Genomic DNA, 15,691 nt, shown 5'->3' on the forward strand with positions numbered 1-15,691 from the left:
CACAGAGAGCAGAATCAGACTCTTTACCTGCCTCTGACCCCCCCCCTCGAAGTTACTGACATCTCCAACAAGCGAAAACAACTTCACCCCCTCTCACCCCCACGACTTCCTCCGTCTGCTTTTCAGTTCATCACGCATTTCTGTAACTGCAACTGCACAGCTGTGGTGAAGATAGTTTTGCAGTGAAAATATATGTGTGCACTAAACACAGTTCCAAAATGCACACACACACACACACACTCTCACACACACACACAAATATATAGTATGTACACATGTAACATTAGAAAACAAATCTTAAAACCTGTTAATATGAATAAAAGTTTTACCCTTGCAATGTTGAAATCAATTTTCACCTTACACTTATTATTATTGTGTTGAGGATTAACTTCTTCTGCTGTATTGTAATCCCCCTCTAACTATGAGGTTTACCAAGAGTGAAAGGATGAGAGGCAACAAAGAAAGAAATACTCTGCCTCCCTCTAGTGGTTACCTTTTGTAATTACATCAGAGGTGGTACCAAACCAACATCTTTCAGGCAGCAAATTTTAAGCCACTAATGCATAAAATGATGCTGGCTGCGACCGATTTATGATTTATGACCCATCACAACCTGTGTTAGTTGTGCTGATTAATACTATACAACAAGTTTATATGAATCCATCATCAAGACATATCGATGTCGGCGAAGAAAGGCAGAAGAAATAACTCAAACAACAGAAGTGGAAAAAGTGGAGAAAAAACACTCACCTTTGGCTCCGGTGTGATGTCTGTGATCGGAAAAACCTGATGGAGAGAAAGACAAAATGTTCCAAGTGAGTAAAAAGCTCTTGGCAGACTGCAGTTACTGTCAGAGACTGACAGTTAGAGAAAATGTTTCAAAGGATGCAGTGGGTGTGCATCCAAACTATTAGTGGTAGTCACAGAGGGCAAAGAAAGGTACTGAAACCGGGTGTATGCTCCATCAATAGTGATTATTCAGCCATGTTTCCACATCGGCTGGTCAGCCACAGACTGAATCAAAAGCTGGTGTTTCTGAACCGGCCACAGTTATTGTTTGAAGTAATAGAACCTTGCAATATATCCTGCGTGCTGTTTAAAGTCTTCCCTGAAAGAACGGCGATTGGCAGACACAAAGCCCTTTCCTGAGAAATGTGTTGTGGTGTTTTATGTATGTGGCCACTTGTTACAGACAACAATGATCTCAACCTGACTTCCAAAGAACAGAAGAAGAATAAACATCTTACTTAAATGTGTTCCTTACAGAGCAGACAACTTGGTTACTTTTACTACTTTTACTAAGGTGACCTGTTAGTCCTACAGCGTTCCCAGTTTCACCAGCCGACTAGAGTTTTAGAGCTGATAAATATTTACATTAAGGTTAGATTAATGGCTCTGCAGTCTGCGGCCTGCCACACGGATGCACATGTGACAGGGAGCGATAATGGATGATGATGATGGAAAGTATGTAGTGTGCTGTGAGTCTACTGTATATCTTGCGCATTCCAGTCGTGAGGAGCAATCACATAGTATTTTCACCCAAACTTCTACTGCTTGTTTTGGATTCACTCGAGTAGAGTGGGGTAGAAATGAAACAGTGATTATGAGTTATGGTGATATCACACGGTTTTATTAGAGGGTGTCTGCGTCTGTACTGGACCAACAGTGTTGCAGGACTCATGTCCCTCAGTTTTAGGATGAAGCATCGTGGCAGGAAAGTCGTTCTAAACATGCAGACAACACAACCTAAGAGTTATTAATGGACCACCGACTGTTTCTGTTGTTCTTGACAGGTCAAATCAGTCACTACTTAAGAATTCTGGCTACTGCAAACACTGAAAACTTTGTACATTGTCAAAAGGGCCCAGCTGTGGACTCCACTCACTCAACTTAAGTCGTCTTTAAACAACTGACTTGGGTGACGGTGTTGCAGCAGAGCCAGGCTGGTATAAAGATTGATCCATTTGCATGTGTGTACTTTGCAAATTAACTAGTGAAACGACTCAACTGATCCTAGAGCAACAAATGCTTTGTGTAGAGAGAGATTAAGAGGCTGGAACCTGATTATCTAAGAAATCTAGCTGGCTCGCAGTCCAAACCGGATTGTAGTGCAAAATCTATTACACTGTTCCACATGTGCCAGTTTGCAATTACTGTATTCATGTGAGTAAGATAGATACCTTCATTTGGCAGTGTAACAAAGATGAACTTTTTACATTGATTATACTTCATACGTATTGCAATCCAGATTCTGATTCTGGCCACTGAACCCTCCAAAATGCAAGAAGTAGCTTAAAAATATTACTGGAAGTCCACAGAATGCCAGCTAAAAATAATAGTAAATCTACAGGCGAGTGTGAGAAAAAAAAAAAAAAAAACTGCCTTAAAGCTCCATAGCCTCTCTGGTAGATAGAGCAGCTGGGGATAGAGATGATAGTAATGGAATAAGAGACGAGGAGGGGGAGAAGAAATAGAGACATAAAAGCTTGAGAAGAGTAAAGGAAATAAGAGGGGAGGATATAAGAGAAAAATCCTGGGAACGGTAAGATAAAGGAATGAGGCAAACCAGGACAGAGACGTGGAAATGAAGAGAGTGAGATGAAGTTGGATGATGTGAGGAAAAGGTAATGTCAGGTTAAGGAAAATGTTCCCGAAGTAGGATCTCAAACCTTGCGGGGTCGTTTAAGGTCAATGAGGCTGTCTTCACCGCCGCCCAACTCCCCCCACAGCTCACACTCCCACTGCTCGACATAAAAATGTTCTTAAAAAGCAAATTAGAGGTTTTTTGGGTGGAGGCTTGCCAATTAAGCACATGAAGTTAAACTGAGCAGAAAGAGAGAGAAAGCGAAACAGCAACTGAGAAACGGTCCAACAGAGAGAAAAAAGGCAGATGGTTAGAACAAGAAAAAAAGAGACTGACAACAAGTCGGGGATACGGGTTGAGGGACACAGAAGTCAGCACGAGAAAGGAGATGGTGAGCTCAAATATACTCCAGATGCAAATTCATTCATGCTTCTGTTTTCGAGCCAACCATAACTGTGGCTGGACGAGTCTCACCACAACTGCCTTGGCTGGGTGACTGTTTTTTTGTTTTGCTTTGTTTTACGAAAAAAGGGAGACCGGCCACTCCACTTCCCTCAGTATTTTAATTCATAGGGACTGTGCAAAAGGCTGCAGACATGGGAGAATAGAGTCGGTGCATGCTCCACAGAGGCACATGTTGTTCTGCTGGCAGGGATTTTACCCGCTACTCTCTCTCTCTCTCTCTTGGCATTTTCAACACACACTGAATGGACGAGGGGAAAGAGGCTGTGGTCATGCAGCCAATACTCTGTGGTTATCCGGACTGAATTTAAAGGCATTCCAGACTCAAATAACAACTAAACTCCTGGTGGCCTTTGCAGTGGTTTGACAGAGAAACACAACCATTGACAAAAACAACCTCCTTAACAGCTTCACAGGGAAGAAATCCAGGCTACTGTGGCGAGCCCATCTGTTACTTCATACATGTACTCACAGTCAACTAAAAAGCACAAAGCTCCGAAAATAGACTAAGTGAGATCAGTTTTTTTTTTTTTTTTTTTATTATTTTCAAGCCTTTTCTAAAGCCGACATTTGAATTTAAGAGCCTGTTCAAGGGATGCAGAAATTTTAAGAGTTCAGTGTTACTATAGCTGATGGACTATGATTAAATCATGGTTCACTGATCGTGGCTTTGAAGATTTCACTTTCTAAATTGTGAAATGCACAGGGATGTACTGCGATACAGCGAGGGGAGACGGGGTCACATACTGCAGCATCATTAAAGTGACACGTTGAAGTTCTCACATTTACGCCAAGAAACCCTCAGCTACACCAAAATGCAAGCACGCTCATTAGCATTTATAAGCTTTCCTCATCAAAAATCAGCGACTACACACGAAAAGCCATCAAGCTAACAAGCTGGTCTGACGTAAGCAAAAACAAATTAACAAGCAACGAACATGTGGAGAATAAAATAAAAAACCAAAACAAACCTCAGCGTGTTCTCTTAGTTGCTGATAAAAGACATTCTTTCCTCCTGAAAGACAAAAATGCATCAGTGTTTTTTAGCTGCATGCTGAAGCAGTTATCCCGAGTGGCTGTAGAGACCCAACTAAAAAAACCCTGACGTGTAGGTATAAGCGTGTCCTGCGGTGCCTGAATACCTGAATATGAAGACAGATGAAAAATGTCCAGGCAGGAGTGGAGTTTCATTGCCTTGTGAGGAAGTCACGTTCCTAAAGCAACACTCACTGAACCTCATCTTGTGCACAGAGTTTGGCAAGAGTGTGAGAGGGAGAGGGAGAGATTGTGTGTGAGAGATTAGTAGAGACAGGAGGAGAGAGCCTTTAAGAGCGTTTAGAGTTGAGGGGGTAGTATGTGTGTGTGTGTGTGTGTGTGTCTGAGTTGTGGTCATATTAGGGGTCTAATAGGTGCGACCCCCCTATTAGCTCTCTGAGGACTGGGGTGGAAGGTGTTGGGTGGATGGGAAATGATACAGGAGCCTCCATGAACTTGACAGAGGTGATTAGAAAAAGTGAGAGTAAACAGCCATTTGAGACCGGGCCGAACAAAACAAAACAAAACAAAACAAAACAAAAAAAAAACTAAGTCAGAGGTTGATTATGAAAGAGAAGGATTATGAAAGAGAGACAGTTAGCCAGTCAACTGAGCGTGATAAGAGGAGTGCGTGACTATAAACCTCGACTCCCGGTCTTCAGCCAAAAATTAGGCCATTGGCTTGTAACCACTGGCCACACACACAGACACACACACACACACACACACACACACACACACACACACACACACACAGGGACACGGTTTTAATTAATACATCACTTCATTAAATGTGTGTGTGTGTGTGATTGTATTGTGACTGACTGTGTGTGTGTGTGTGTGTGTGTGTGTGTAGGTGTGTGTCTATGAGGAAAATTCAAGGGCGACAGTAGCTGGATCACCATGTACTGTTGTTCTTCATTATGAATGTCTGGCAATGTTTTTGTTTTACTGTCCCTTGTCCAGCAGAGGGCAGTAATGCTACAGGATGATTAATACTGTGCAGGATGAACACATGGAATCGAGGACGTTTTCATCCGTTTGCATATTCACATCAGATTTTCAGAGCACCGCTGTAAATGAACACACATGTAATGCTGCTCTGTCCTTGAACGTATAGGAAGGTCAAATCTCTGCGTGGATGGGATGTGTGTTGCCTTTCTTACGTTGACAGCTGTGGTTATTTGTGTTGCACTGTCCAGCTCCCAGGGGTCAATGTGTGGAGGTGTAAAAATAATAACACATTGGAGTTTAATAGGCATGAGCCTGAGTGGAAGGCGCTGACTATACGAACACATCAGATCAAGCTCTCTCGTACACACAAAGATGAAAACAGGGTTTTTTTAGAAAGGCTGCCAGTGCGCTAAAAACTGTCACACTGTTCTGGCAGTTTTCACTTTTGAAATATGAAGCCAACAACCAGCCCACACGCTCAATGAAATGAACTTGTTCAGGGACATTTTTATTTTAAATATTTTCTGTAAGTGTGTGCTATTTGACTGAAAAAGATGTTTTATAACAGGTTTTCAGCAAGGATTTTTAATTAAACCTGATATCTACTGGGGATTTTCAAAGGCACTTGGCTGTATTTCCAACATGGTTCTGTGGTTTGCCAACAGTACTTTCCTGTATTCAGATTCACATTCTGTATTTCTGACATTTCAAAGGAAAGATTCTGTGATGCTGAATGGAAGAATGCTTGGTAGTCAGTGTAAGACCGCATATTTCAGGCGCCGTGTGGAATTCACAATGCGAGAAATGTCAAGTGCTATACAAGCTATACAAGCTATACATTCTACAGTCATTCCACACTACTGTGGTTGCGTGAGGTGCATGGTCTCAAGTGGCTGTGTTACTTCATTAATGCTAAAAATGATAAATTTCAGTGTTTTGTATTACAGGGAGCTGTGTTCACCCCCTGCATCAAACACAGCTGCTAGGTGTGGGAAGCCAGTGAGGGATTGACCTTGATACTGCATATGACACCTATTGGTTGGCTGAATCTGCAGGGGACAGTGTGAACTTTCACGTTTGTTGTGGCCTCCTGATGAAGCTCCACTGTGGCAGGTGAAGAAGCAGCTGGTGGCTCCACATGTATCAGAGGAACCACCTGGCCTCGACACCCTCACCGACAGTGAGAGTCAGCAGTGACAAAAACTGCACTGCATGGGAAATTGCCAAACCGAAATCAGGAAGAAAGCAAGGGAAAAAGCTGTTGAATAAATGAGCCAATCCTTAGAAGGGCAAAGTTTTTTCTGCCAAAATGTCAGCAAAGACTGTCAATAGGAGATTTGCCAGACAGAACCGAGCTTTAACATAAACAAGGACAAAAATACTGTCTTAATGTGAGAGAATACACAGAAATCAAAACACACATATATACACATACAACCGTCCAGGAATTTTCTATAAACAAACCAGACTGCCATAATAATCTTGTGACTTCTAGTAGCTTCCAAAAAAACCCAAAGATCAACTTAATTTCAGAAACCCCATTGCTTATTTTACATCATTTATCCGCTGCTATATTTTACTGTTTGTCGCTCTAAACAGGAGCCTGCTTCTGTTCTAAATAAGTGGGCCTGTAAATAGGAATGACTTAATTCTTCCTATGGGAGTTCCCTTTGGTTCCCAAGCCTACCATCAGCTCCCACTGCTGGGTGTGGCCCCCTACTTAACCAACCCTCAGGCTCTGTGCCTGCGACACATCCACTCCACGGCTTGTGGCTTTGGGTTTTTGGCTGGGACCTGACCAGAGGTGGTGTGTTTGTGTGTGTTCGTACAGTGTATGTTTGTGTGCGTGTGTGCTCAACGTAGGCACGAGGAAAACAATAGGCGGCTCTGTGTGAGCTCCTCTGGCAAGATATATACCTGAAGGGGCGAAGCCAACAAGCTGTGAGGGAAGAAGGGTGGGAGAAGGGCAGCAGACTTAAAGCCACTGCAGGCTTTTGTGACTGTTTTTGAAGTGCTATACTTTATTTTAACCAATATATTACACCAAGATAAACCAACAGCCTTAAATACATGTCCAGAGAACCACAACAAAAGGCATCACACCCGCTCTAACTCCAATAATTCTCAAGTTCCCTTTGAGATCTGACGAAACGACCTGAGGTGCTCCACCGAATACCAACCACGCTGAGCTATTTTGATTATGTTCCAGTTTTCATGTTGTTCCTCGTTGTCAACTCAGGCTCAGCTGAGCTGCTGCAAGCAACATTTTGACAACAATCTAAGAAAAATCCCACAAAATAAAAAATAAAAAACATAAAAAATTTGCATGTTGTCATGGCAACATGGACAAAATCCAAGTTGGGTGCTCAGGTTCCAGTTGCAGGTAGGCTGCGTGGCACTAGGTGTAAATTTGGAACATTCAGATCAATTCACCGAAATAAAAAACCTTCTCAGTCTTTTGCTGGTCACAGTGCTGAGCTGTGTTCAGATGAAAGAGATAACAGGTACTACTGATAAAATATCAACACAATTTATGTTATTACCTGACACTGTAAATCCAGAAACATTGATAATGGGCAGTGTTTCCTTGAGGACATTTTGATAGTAAATTGATGTGACGATAAACTCTGTGGCTGAGATCCATATATAATGTACTCACATAAGTTAGTTGCTCATAATCTACAACAGAACACCTGCCATGCTGAACTACCGTACATTTCTCCTCACTTCTAATAGTCCTCTCTGTCTTATTATATGTTACAACACAGACGTCAGCAGTTTCTCCTATGACGAATGAGCCTCTTTTCTCAACCAATTTATCTTTCTGCTCCGCTGTGCGCCCTTGTTGACGGCACAACCTTCCATTTCCTGTTAGAAAGAAGATGGGGAAGACTTGAGGTCACAGGGAAAGAAATGAATCTGGTCACAAAGGGGAAGAGGACAAAAAATAGCAAGTATTTAATTATCAAAGCAAGGGCAGATGTAATGAAGAGGAGTGAGACGAACAGGGACACAGACAGAAACAGACTGAAAGGGCATTACAAAAAGTGGAAATACATTGCAATACAAATATATTTTAACTGAATAATCAACTGAATTTGAATTTCAGTCCCAGCATCAGATAGTGAAGTATCAGCATCAGGAAGCCTGCCCTGAAACTGTTGGATCAAATATATAACACACACACACACACACACACACACACAGTTACTACAAGGTTTTTACTGCACTGCAATGCGGTGTGACATTGAGGATAATGACTGCACTCGCACACACACACACACACCCACATGCACACACACATACATATGTGACTGCAGAAAATCACCTCTGAATACATGAAAAAAACGCCTTTAAAACAAAGATCCCGCTATATTGCAGTGAAGAAGACCCCTCGTTATGCTGACTTTGCTTGTTTACGCCGAACCAAACAAAGCTGGCACAATATCGCCTCAGTGTGTGATTTTAGACAGTATGCTGGCGTCCCAGAACCAGAAGCGTAACGTGTAACACAACAGCCGTCGATCTGGCCTCGTGATTATCTCGGCTGCAAGCTTAGAGGCAAAGCAACAAAGCTCCGACAACGTTGAAAAGCTTTTTGAGGTCATTTGTTATTGAACTGCACGGAGGAGCCATGGGGATGTCGTGACAGGTGAGTGTGAGGGACTGCTGCAGTCTTTGGCTGGCCCCTCAGCATGACTATGAGTTCACAGTAATATCATTTCGTCACAGCGAACTCCTCTTTCCTAAAGGTAAAACAGGTTTGACACTTTTTAAAAACGAACCATATGACCACTCACAAAATAACTTCTATATAGTTTTCTGATATGCTGAAGTCCATTTTTTACACATCCAGTAGACGAGTCGAGTTCAAATGATTCGAATGATTGTAAGAATCATCAGAACTCATAAATGTTGCAGTTGTCACTGTGTTGACCAGCTGTGTCACTAACTTTGTCGTTTGGTGCTGGGCAAGTAGCATTTGACTGTTTTTACTTGAAAACAACAAGGTTGATCAAAGTGGAGTTGCAGGCTAAAGACAGTGTGCTAAAGATGCTAAATTTGCTCCCTGGAGCTGAGGCAAACTACACAGTCAGGTAATTTCCTGTTGCTTCATCACTACAGGCCAGTGGTCAGGATCCACACCCAGAGACCATCCTCCCCGCACCCTGACATATAACCTATAAATTATTGAGAATTATTACATTTTGACAGAGCGTTTCTATTTTAACTGGCACAGATTTTCTTGCCTTTACAGCACTAGTCACGTGACGTTTCTCAGCCAATCACTGCAACTCAAGTCACTCAGTGAGATACACACACGGTGAGACATCATTGGAGAAATAAGTGGAGAGTGGGATGCATTTTTGTCTAACTGGACCTTCCTGAATTTTTATTCAATACCCCTGCAATAGGCAATCCCTTTTACATTCCACTTACACATTTGATCCATTGTTGATATTACAGTACTAGTAAAGTTAATTCAATTTAGGCAACTGAAATTACTTGATCACCATCGAAACAAACAAAAAATACAAGTGAACTGTCGGTAGAAAGATGTCTCTGAGGTTGAACTTGCATTCTTTGTATATTTGTGTGTATGTATATATGTTTAGTTCAGCTCTGTCCAATGGCGATCACTGATGCTGGCTTTTCCAAACTTCCAACCCATCCAGCATAAGCTACATTTTCATTGTTCAAGTAATGATGCTTATACTTCTGCATCAAACCTCTAGCCCCAGTTTGCTGCAAACAGGCCCATGATTTCCAGCTTTTATTCTTTTGAAACAGCGGCAGGATATGAAATGACGATCCAAACTTGACAGTCCCTGAAAAAACTCATAATTCCAAATGCGTGGTGCACCTTTCAACAACAAAGAACCACACTGTAAAAAAAACTTGGAAAAGTTTGAGGTCATGCTGAAAATAAGCCATAAAACCTCTGCTTCTCCTCCCTCACCTGCTCCAGTGGGACAAAGCAAGCAGCTCTGTGAGAAGGGTCCCCATGCAGGTGTACATCTCACTGTGTGTGTGTATCAAAGAGAGTGCAAGTGTGCGTTCCTCTCCTCTATCTGGGTCAACCATCTGGGGAGCTGCCAAGGCCTTGGTAAAGTGGGCAGCTGGCCATCACAGCTGGCTTGCAATCACAAACACAGACACACACACACACACACACACAAACGCACACACACGCATGCACATGCGCACACACACACACACACACAGAGGAAAGTGTAGAGCCACCAGGTAACATCTGCATTGCCACCGCCCAGAGCAAGCATCCAGCACTGCCACCTGAGCTCTCATTAGGTTCGAAGATGAGAAGTGAAAGAGAGGATGTTGTGCGAGAGCTTCTCTGCATAAGGACAAAATGTTTGAGAATTGGTCTGACTGTAATTATGGTGGAATGTGTAAATGCATGTTTATGTATGGTTGCATACGCAGACATGTTCCTCTGACTCTAGGTTCATTCTCATTGGATAGGAATGTGGAGTTCAAGCTAATTAACCACTTCCAAGATGGAGACTAAATCCAGCCTCTCCAACCTCCTTTCTCTTCCAGCCTTTCTGTCGTACAGTGGTGGTTCAGGCTTTCCCACACACACTTCTATTCAGTGGTTACAGATAGATTTACAACAGAGGTACTGGAGAAGTAGGCCACGACATGTTGTGCTCACATTTGTGTCTGTGTGTGTGTGTGTGTGTGTGTGTGTGTGTGTCTGACATCGTGAGTGTATGAGATGACACAACATCAAATCAGGGTATCCAGTAAAGTAGGCTAAAGCTTACACCTGGTAAAATGAGAACAATTTCTGGGAGGCCTTTATCAATATGGCCTGTTCCCAGAGGACCAGCAAATGCTTGCGTGTACACACAAACACACACACTTGTGCGCCATAAAATTTCTGAGGGCAATAAATGGTCCTAAAAGTTATATGTAACTTTGCGACATTAAAATGAATAAAAATGACTCGACCTCGTGTTATATATTTTTTTTGAAATGTGTACTTACATTTTCCCAAATGTTTCAGCAATTCTCAAACCTAGAGAAATAGGTCATTTTAAGCATGTTAACGCTCCGTGTCATTTGGTCTCCTGTCAATGACATCATATCCCTATGCGCATGTGTGGGCGTTGTGGTTGCCTGCCAGATCAAAATGGACTTTTATCCAGTTTTAACGCAAATTTCTAAGACACACTTTCTGCACTTTGGTCGTTTTTCAACAATATATTTTATCTGGATGAAGGATTTTAGTCACTGGAGGTCTAGATCTGAAGTTATCAGAGAAAAAAAAAGTCAGGCAAATGTTAGGCAGCTCAGCTCCCAGCCCTGCCAATACATCGTGATCCCACGCTATTTCACAGCATCACCCAGCACCGTCTTTTTTTATTGTTTGGATTGAGAGAAGTTACATACTGTGTGTTTAATACTTCTTTGCCTCTTTCGTGGGCCTCACCTTGTAATATGACATATGTTCAACAAGTCCTCCAGTGCATACGAGCATGTCAGTGGTTTGTTCCTACCCTCAAATACGACTCAGAGGAGTGTTTCCTAATATAGCGCCCCTACGGGGGCATGCGTACCGGACCTTGGTTGTCATGGTTACAATAATAAACACACAACTGTACTGAGAGCGACTCTCTAACGCAGACTTTGTCGCTCTTTATACCACGTCACCGCACTTTTCGCTTTCCTCCTGCCATAATTAAACAATGAATTGAACAATTCGATTGAACAAACGACCTGTGGGCTCGTTTCTCACAGGACAGTCTTAATATGTTTTTTTGTCTTTAGAATCAATTATAAGGACAAGTGCAGCATTTCCACATGGGACTGGAAGAACTGACTGGAAAAGCCTGTGGCTGTAGTGCAGCCAGTTTAAGGCCAGGTGCAGGATGAAAGTGGACTTGAATCCCAAATGGAAAAATGTAGTCAAACACTTACAAGATAATCTTTTATTACAATCACGGGCTTCGTCAGGTAATCCCTGTCAAATGGCCTCAGGGAAATTTACAGTAGCTCCAAAGAATTGGGAGATAGAGTCCAGTGAAACGATATCTTTTTTCCACAGATGCTGTCTCTAACCACCTGCCGGACCTCCTGGAAAGGGACTGGGTTTCACGAGAGCTGGGACCACCCTCGTTCATATTAATAAAGCCTCGGCCGGTTTCTGTCCTGCGATGTGGCAAAGTTACTACACAGTTTGAGTTGTGCGGTCAATTCACCAACAACTTGGTAACCGCCTCCCTCGCTGGGTTCTAACCACTGAGATGTCACAGAGGAAAGCCTGTTTAACCCCAAACTGCTCCAGTATGTCTACTCAACGCTGCTTATTCAGTTATCGGATGACTCCCTCATGTTAATGCGAAACAGAAAGAAAGAAGAGAAAGAAAATAAACTTAATAAAATTAGTCAAGCTGAAGTTTACCCTTTTTGCATGAGAAGCAAGTAACAAACACACTCGATACCAGTACTGTAAATAAAACAAAGTGACAGCTTCCTGATGTGTTGTTGCTGGTGTCAATGTGCCAGGCCAGAGACCACAGAGCGGGAAGTGAGGCATGGGCAGATGTGCCTGTGGTGCCCAAGCCTCAATCCCTCTGCCAGCCCTCCCTTCCCCCCACCCACCCCTACTCCCTTGCTTTCCACTCTTTTGTTTTTTCCCCCCTTCTCTCTCAAAGTCTTCTTCTCTCTGCCTGACACACGCACACAAACACAAACATGCTTGTTTCCTTTTAGTGCTGTGTGTGTAAAGTCTTAAAAGATTGATTAAATGTTTTGCTCCCAGCGGCCGGCAGCGGAAGACTACAGCTGCAGCGGGCACCTCTCAGGTGTGAGTGTGTGTACAAAAGGTGAAGCCCTCCACTGATAAATGCGTGTTACAAGAAAGACAAGACTATCTATAAAGAAGATGAAGTTTACAGCCCCCTTAAAACACACATGAGCTGTAGGCAGTGAGTCAGTATCAATAAGATAGGATAGTGGAACATCTTTCTGGGATTGCCATCTGGCCACGGCTGCCTCAGGCCCACTCTAATATGGACCAGTGAATAAAGCTGGTCTGATTTGCTCACTGGCTGCTTTTTATCTGTCTACATGTCTGTGGAAATTTCTCTTTGCTGTCTGTGTGATCGCCCTGTTGCCTTGGCAATCCCAAAATCGGTGATGTTGACAGCTGCAGTTTCCAAAAACACAAGAGGCTGCAGGGTTTCTCTTGGAGGTAAAAGTGTCTTCAAAACAAGGACTTCTGCAGAGTCAGAGACAGGTTAACTTTCAGGGGAAAAAAAACAAAACAATATCATTTCAGCGCTGTGCCATCCTCCTCTCCTAATTACACAAACTGGAAATCAGTTCTAACTAATGTAACACCAACAAGTCATCTTTAGTCTCTCTTCATCTAGGGGGGATATTTTATAAATAAAGAAAGACTACTGCCCACATAAAAAAAAAGGTCCTTTTGCTCTCATTTTATGTTCTCCGCTTGTTTCGTTGTTGCGCTCTGAGAAAGATTTAAAGCCATTATACTGCAGCACTGCATTTGACATCTCCTTTCACCAGGCAAAGGCCATGGTTACATAAGGGTTACTATTTTAGATTTCAGGCAGTACTGCATCCATAATAGCCACTTTTAAAGTACACTTTAAAAAAAAACTGCTGAGAGAAAATGATCAAGTTTTATCGTCCATATATTCATTTTTTATTTTTTTTTCCTTATTGATTTGTCCTGTCAAATTCCTTTACTTCCATATTGTTATTATTTCTTTTGTTGCCTGTTTTATTCAGCATGCTGTATTTCTGACACGTGAAAAATGCTCAAGGAAATTGCCTTGCTTTTTAATTAATAACTGCAAGGCATCGTCATCCGGTTTTATGTAGAGCTGTGAGCTGTGAGCCGAAGGACTAATGATTCAATGTGGTACCAACATGCTGACTCAGGAGGGTTTCAATGTCATTTGCCCATTCGGTCATTCAAGGTAAAAACAGAGACAGAAATAGACAGAATGAGGGGGCAGATAAACAGCGGAGACGATGAGGAAGGCAGAGAGCTTATGATAGAGTGGAAATGGCACTGGGAGCAAATGTAAATGTGAGATTGAGTGCTTTCAGGATGCAGAGAGAGAGAAAGGTGAAACCAACTGAAAAACAATCTACTGCCATCTACGCCTTTTGAATCCTTTGCTTGTTTGTTCACAATGAAAGAATGGAACTTGAAAGCAGAGGCTCATTATCACTGAACACTTAAAATCCTGACCTACAGTGTCTACTACTGTCGGGTTCAACGACCAGACAAAGTGGTCATTGATATTAAAAACACACACACACACACACACACACACACACACACACACACACACACACACACACACACACAAAAAAAAAAAGTGTGTTGTTAAAGGATGCTGTTACCAAGGATTTCAGTGCCAGTGGCTCCCAGGCTGGAGGGGGGAGGGGACAGGCTGTGAAGGCTTAAAGATCCTCTGTGGACAATTCTCGTAAGCAAACAAAGTTATGTTTGCATTCATAGTTTTTCACCAAAATGCATTGTGTGTATTCTTCAGGCCTGACAAATGTGTTGGATCTTTTTTTTTTTTTTTCATGAAACATTTGCATTTGCATTTTTTGAATATTTATAATAGTGCATTGTTTACATCCATGTGTGCTAGGCTGCAGTTTTCCTTCATGACTTTGTTGTTATCACAGTTACTACATTTCTTGGCACGGTGCCACCACTAACTGCTAATCAGCAGAATCACATGGAACCGGCAGTAGGGGTGTATATCATGTTACCCGATTGTGTAAACAAACAAAATAGGCACCCACTTGTAAAAACATTGCGTCATAGTGCTAGTATTGGTTAAAAAAAAAGGGTGCCTTTATTGTGAAGGCTGTGTTTGGTCTGGAAGAGAAGACTGGCCCAAGCATAACAGGTACAAAAGCAAAGGAAACATGATGAGGATCAATTAAGACTCTTTTGGGCAAAATATGTGTTTAGTTGCTGATTATCAAACATCAGACTTAAAACAGCTCTTGTTTTGGGTTTTTTTCCGCAATTTTACTTTATAACGCAAACATAGATTGTGATCAGTCAATTAATCACTGTCAACTACTGAGCTGAAACAGACAGATGGTGACTCATCTGTGTGATACAGTGCCTGCATCTTTTCCCCGAAGGTCAATGTTTCATAAAAATGTAATAATTTCTTGATGCGAGTGGGTAGGCCTTTATTGAGGGCTGCTGTTCAGTGTAAACGGCCTATGAATGTTTTGAGATCTGCGAATTGCACCTTAAAAAGCTACATTAGAATTGCAATGGAGAAGCTCGTCCTTCTTAGCAGCGTCTCTGGAGATTCGCCCCATTTGCTCCAAAATCTGTTTTGTTAGGCATGGACGCTTCACCACAGACAGGAAACAACACATTAGAACTTCAGAGAAAAATGCAAACCTCCTGAGCTGAGCTTCTGGGCTCACCTAGGCTCACCCTTTCTGCTTCCTCCTCGTCTTTTTGGTGCAAAGTGATCAGGCCTGGTTCCTCGTTTTATGTTACAATAATTCAGGTGTTTGTTCTAGGAGTTTCTGTACAGTAAAACCATGTATACTTGTCAAATGTCTTGTGTCTCATCATCTAATAGTTCTCATTGTGCCTGTGCTTCTTCT

At 42.3% G+C, this 15,691-nt stretch overlaps 1 protein-coding gene across 4 annotated transcripts in view; it reads right to left on the reverse strand.

Moving 5' to 3' along the window:
• The window catches only part of adarb1b (adenosine deaminase RNA specific B1b), a 111,446-nt gene that overhangs the window by 39,638 nt on the left and 56,117 nt on the right, over nucleotides 1-15,691 (reverse strand). For 2 of the 4 annotated variants that reach the window (XM_087178459.1, XM_087178460.1), the window contains exons 3-4: nucleotides 4,018-4,061; nucleotides 751-786 (exon numbers count right to left, since the gene is read on the reverse strand). The gene's annotated coding sequence lies outside the window, so the exon portion shown is untranslated. The remainder of the gene's footprint in view (nucleotides 1-750; nucleotides 787-4,017; nucleotides 4,062-15,691) is intronic. The other 2 variants (XM_023423144.2, XM_023423145.2) reach the window with 1 other exon arrangement.

Source organism: Seriola lalandi, unplaced genomic scaffold (assembly GCF_002814215.2).
Source record: "Seriola lalandi dorsalis isolate HSWRI2012SDOR001 ecotype SW California unplaced genomic scaffold, Sedor1 jcf7180002054689, whole genome shotgun sequence".
NCBI lineage: Eukaryota > Metazoa > Chordata > Actinopteri > Carangiformes > Carangidae > Seriola > Seriola lalandi.